At 42.5% G+C, this 5,924-nt stretch overlaps 1 protein-coding gene across 1 annotated transcript in view; it reads right to left on the bottom strand.

Moving 5' to 3' along the window:
* The window catches only part of exosc8 (exosome component 8), a 10,516-nt gene that overhangs the window by 1,027 nt on the left and 3,565 nt on the right, over positions 1 to 5,924 (bottom strand). The window lies entirely within an intron of this gene.

The following is a 5,924-nucleotide window of genomic DNA, read 5'->3' as shown; positions in this document are numbered from 1 at the left end:
CGAGCCGGAGACCTGAAAAACAGGCTTGGGGTCTAACAGGTTAACCCAGGGGTCTGCAACCTTTTTGACCAAAAGAGCCATTTTGCTTCTTTTTCCAAAACATTTTTTTGTCTGGAGCCGCAAAACATATTTCATAGCTTGATAGCTAATAAAGTTGTATTTATTGTTATATCAGACAAAAACTACGTTTTTTTTGCATTTATTAGGCTATTTATTACATTATATAAAACTGTTAACCTCTAATAAGAAACAAAGAACTCCTATAAGGAGAATTAAAAATAATACACAGGCCTACTTTAAAATAAATTAAACACAGCACTTGGGGAGTCCTCTGCACATTTGAAGGAAAAAAAAAATATTATTAAAATGGGCCCACTTTGAAATAAATAAAACATATAGCTGCACCCTAAAAAGAGTTAAAGGTAGGGTAGGTAAGAATGGAGAAACCAGCTCGAGTGCGCTAGAATTTGAAAATACACAACCGGAAAAAATATGCCTCTTCCTTCAGACTTCCTCACAGAGCCCCTCCTCCAACACACACGAACGCGCATCATCAATGAGGCCACGAGATAAATTTGTGCACAGATGGAAGGCTGACAGGCAGGTAGGCCATCCAGTTATTTTAGCCGGGCCGGCTCAGATGATTGGTCGTGCTTTTTACAGCGCTACGGCTCCCACAGATTAATTTTTGTATGTATTTATTGTCAAAGCATTTAATATATTCATTGCTATCGGGACGTTAAGAGCATTCCATGGAATATAACAAAAAGTGTTTTCTGAAATAAATGACATACCCCATTGAATTATGACTGAAGATCGTCAGCTGTCTTCCTCTCCCGTTGTTGTTCCTCGATACGTAAAGGCTGCAGCACCGTTGACAACTTTCTCTCTACATATCAAACATACCGGTAAACCAGCATCGTTTGCTGTGAAAGCATATAACTCTGTCCACACAGAATTAAATCCTCTGTGTTCCTCCGGTACTTTTCTTTGATTTATCCATAGTTCGCTCATCGAGCCGGGGGTCAGGTTATTCACCCGCAGGAAAAGGTGCTCGCGCGGGACCGTAGCAGGATGTGACGCATATTTTAGTTGACCTAATTAAAACCGTTTTGTTTTTTATTTATATGTCACAGTATCACCTCAAAATACAAGATACGAAACATTTTCAACCGTGCAACAAAATATAAATAGTCCTACAAATACTTTTATTTTATTTCCTTCTTATTTTTGTCTAAGCTCAAGGGAGCCAGAGCAGAGGGCTTAAAGGGCCGCATGCGGCCCGTGGGCCGCGGTTTGCCAACCCCTGCCCTAGTAGGACAGTAGGGTATAATGAGTTCTTTAAGGTAAGATGGCGCCTGCCCATTAAGGGCTTTGTAGGCGAGAAGAAGAATTTTAAATTCTATCCTGTGTTCTATCGGGAGCCAGTGTAAGGCAGCCAGAACAGGAGTAATGTGGTCCCTTTTCCTAACTCTGGTTAGTACACGAGCTGCAGCATTTTGAATCAGCTGAAGCGACTTGACTGACTTCTTGGTACACCCTGATAATAAGGAGTTACAATAATCCAATAAACGGGTGTTCATCCTGCTCCTTTTATCAGTTCTCTACTTTGTTGTTTCCTCTCTCCTCTGTTGCCTATCTCTCGTGTCGAGCTGATGTTCTTTGTGTGGTAAGATAATTTTTTAGTTGTGAGTCATCTTATATTTTCTAAAATACACTAAAAAATTGCCTATTTTAAGCAATAGAATTTTGTTTTAGTTACTAAAACGGAAACTTCATATCATAATATTTTCGGCCTTGCATTTCAAATTATAATGTGATGCGTTCATGTTATCTTACGAAAATCGTATAGAACTTGTAATTTCAAGTACTTGGAAAGAGAAGATTTTGAGTTGCACATAAAGTCTGCTAAGTTGATCGACAAATTTGTATTCAAAAAATAATTATAGTGTAAAAATAATTTATAATATCTTATTACAGAAAAATAAGTCCTGATTATCAGGTGTTTAGGTAACGTTCATCGTCACTATTTTGCGAAGAATTTTTCGTGTTGGAGCTAGGTCTCCCTAAATCGTTATATCTATAAAGATTAGAAGGCAGAGAGAGGTTTTTAGAACTCTTTTCGTCAGCGTTTTGTTCGACGACACTAATGAATTTTTTGATACTAACATTAAAACTTCTAAGTCAGACGCGAAAGTCTTGGTGTTGTATCGGTGTTCTCTGTCGAAGACCAATTTCAGTGTTTACTGTAAGATTATCGGAGTCTGTTTTGCGTGGTGACACAGGAGGATCAAGGAACAGAACGAGCGGGCTAAAATTCATCGACGTAAACACTATGATAGCTGGTACTATAGGCATAACGGTGTTCTGATCTCGTGTAGTCAACCCGGTATGTCCCTTGACGAAATCGGACCAAATCCAGATAGAGTAGACTTGCAGAGTCAAGACCCATGCCAGTTCACTAGAACGTACTTACTTTGTTTTTAATTTGTATTTTATTTGACTCTGACCGGATGAAGTCAGACTTAACCTCAGTCTGATTGTAATTTAGTCTTATTTGTTATAAAAGTTGTTTGTCTCACTACCACTCATGTCATTCTTACTCAAACGAAGTATAAAGTAACAATATGTACTCACAAATAGAGATCAAATAGTTCATCAGGACGTACTAGTTAACTACTAAGTTACACGTCTTCCTGAAACAGTATGGTGTGTGTCGTGAAATTCATTCGTTGTAGCTACTCGAATGTTACACAACTAGGATTTTCTGCTCAGTTTCCGAAGATTAATCAACATTCTGCTTCTGGATTGCTATTAATACGATTCTATTAGGATGACTACTCTTACCGTTATCTTAACCGAAACATTGTAGGCTAACATTCGCTTGATTGTCTCCACATATAAACAAGGGCGGTAAATAGGGTATTTTAGCGGTGTATTTTAAGTTAGAGTTCTGTGACGGCATGAAGTGTAGATGCATTGTAACGGTTTTTTAGTCCGTATAGAACGGAGTTTTGCNATATTAAGGTACACAAATTAAACATCAACTAGTTGTTAATTAACATGCATATTAGCAGTATATTGGCTCTTTATTAGTCATTATAAAACACTTATTAATCATTAATAAGTGTTTTATAATGACTAATAAAGAGCCAATATACTGCTAATATGCATGTTAATTAACAACTAGTTGATGTTTAATTTGTGTACCTTAATATAAAGTGTTACCGGAAGTTTTAATCTGTTCTGCAGGGGCCTACCAACAGTCTCTGAAGAGACGAACAAAGAGCTGGACGGGCCCCTGACTGAGGAGGAACTGTGTGCAGCACTCAAGAGCATGCAGGGGGGGAAGGTCCCTGGAATATATAGCCTCCCCCCAGAGTTTTACAAGACATTTTGGGACTTTTTAATGGACCTTTTTAATGAAAGTTTTAATGACTCTTTCCTCCCTCTGAGCTGCAGAAGAGCTGTTTTAACCCTCCTTCCAAAAAAGGTGACTTACAGGAAATCAGGAACTGGAGGCCTGTCTCTCTGCTGTGAACCGACTACAAGCTGCTGTCCAGGGCCCTGTCCTCCAGGCTGAGGAAGGTGATGGACCACCAGGTGGTAGACTGGACCCAGACCTACTGTGTGCCCGGCAGGTCAATTGTTGACAATGTGTCACTAATTTGAGATATTTTGGAAGTCTCTGGTTCATTGGGTTTCGACAATAGAGCCCATGCTACACAATATCCGCTCCTTTAATGAGGGGGTGTTTTTACCTGGTTTTATTACACGTTTTATTTTATCGGCCTATGCAGACGACAACATTGTTTTTATAAAAAATCAACTAAAGTTAGGGCAGGTAGTGGACACTTTTCAAAAGCTCTCCTCTGCGAAAGTCAACTGGGCCAAAAGTGAGGCCCTAGCAGTGGGGGAGTGGACTGGTGTCCTGCCTCAACTCCCAGGTGGGTTTACATGGAAGAGGCGTGGCCTAAAATATTTGGGAGTCCATCTTGGAGATGAGGTCACACTGGGGAAAAACTGGGAAGGAGTTCTAGAAAAGGTGGCGGGGAAACTCAACAAGTGGCGATGGTTGCTTCCCCACATGTCATACAGAGGCAGGGTGCTGGTCATCAACAACCTGAGAGCATCCAGCCTCTGGCATAAGCTAAAGTGTGTGGACCACCCTGCTGGTCTTTTAAAAAAGTTGCAAATTATTATTTTTTATTTATTTTGGGATAAATTGTACTGGGTTCCCCAGTTCACGCTGTACCTACCAAAAGAAGAGGGGGGTTGGTGCACCTAGAGAGTCGAGCAGCTGCTTTTAAACTACAGTTTTTACAAAGACACCTGACAGGAAACGATGATGTCGTCTGGAGACCGGTAGCCAGCACCATTTTAAGGGGGGTAACAGGCCTCGGTTTGGATGCGTCATTGTTTTTTACAAACTGTGATTTTACTCGTGTATGGGTTTTGCCTCCGTTTTACAAAGGACTTTTTCAAGTATGGACACTTTTTAAATAGGCCAGAGTGGATCCCGCAGCATCTCTGTTCTGGCTCCCGGAAGAGCCTCTGGTGTTGGGGGGCCCGGCTGGACGTCCAGGACAGCAGCAGACCTGCACTCTCTGAGAGGCTTCGTTCCATTGGGATTGTGAAGCTGAGGAACATCGTGGATGCTGCAGGTCCTGGACTCCACAACACAGAGGCCGTGGCCTCTCTGCTCGGCCTGAAGTCGGCCCGCCACACCAGAACCATCCTGAACGAGTGGATTCAAAGGCTATCTGATGACGAGATGGAGATGCTGCGGGAGTATTCCAACAGGAAGGAAACCCCTGACGAAGGGGACCCTTTTCCGGACATTGGGATTTTAGCAGACCAGGATGGACCAGAACCCAGGAATCATGCAGACTTCCAAATGCAAAATGGGAAAGGTTTTTATGGACTCTGCACTCTGGCCCTGAACAAACAGAAACTAAGCGAGAGGAGAGACACGGTGTGGAAACAGAGGCTTAACGTCCCGGGGGGCTGTGAACCAGTGTGGAGGCTCTTCTACAAACCTCCACTGAACAAGAGGTCAGGAGACCTGCAGTGGAGGACCCTCCACTGAACAAGAGGTCAGGAGACCTGCAGTGGAGGATCCTCCACGGGGCCCTGGGCGTTAACGCCTTTGTGGCGAAGATAAACCCCACCGTGTCCTCCGAGTGTCCGTTCTGCACTCACAGAGANGTCCTGGACTCCACAACACAGAGGCCGTGGCCTCTCTGCTCGGCCTGAAGTCGGCCCGCCACACCAGAACCATCCTGAACGAGTGGATTCAAAGGCTATCTGATGACGAGATGGAGATGCTGCGGGGACTGTGGGGAGGTTTTTACAGAGACTGCTTTTATTTTTTGTGCTGGCTACAAGAAACGGATTGCAGGGAAGTGGGAACTGTTGAATTTTATTGTGGGGCAGGCAAAAATGTCGATCTACAAAAGCAGAAAAACAAAATAAACAGTACAGCCGGTCAGCAACTCACTCACATGTTTTTATCTTTGTTAAAGGCACGAGTGAGTGTAGATTTTAGATTTCACTGTCTGATGAGAAGTATGGAAGAGTTTTTAACCCGGTGGTGTTTCACTACAGCTGTGTGCTCTGTGGTGGGGGAGGAGTTCGCTTTTAACTCTGTCTTTGTGTAACCAAAACAAAACAGGGGAATTTTCTCTCAATGTAAATAAGTAATTTAATTGTTTATTGAAAATGTAAATAAAAGTGTTTTTTTTTAAATCAAAACAAATCTCTCTCTCTCTCTACCCATCCATCCATCCCCCTCTCTCTCTCTCTCTCTCTCCCCATCCATCCATCCATCCATCCATCCCCCTCTCTCTCTCTCTCTCTCTACCTCTCTCTACCATCTATCCACCTATCTATCCATCTCTTTCCATCCATGCATCTCTCTCTCT

Source organism: Notothenia coriiceps, unplaced genomic scaffold (assembly GCF_000735185.1).
Source record: "Notothenia coriiceps isolate Sejong01 unplaced genomic scaffold, NC01 NC01_scaffold00037244, whole genome shotgun sequence".
Taxonomy (NCBI): Eukaryota; Metazoa; Chordata; class Actinopteri; order Perciformes; family Nototheniidae; genus Notothenia; species Notothenia coriiceps.
Note: the sequence above shows the minus strand (reverse complement) of the source record. Positions and strands in the feature narration are given on the sequence as shown.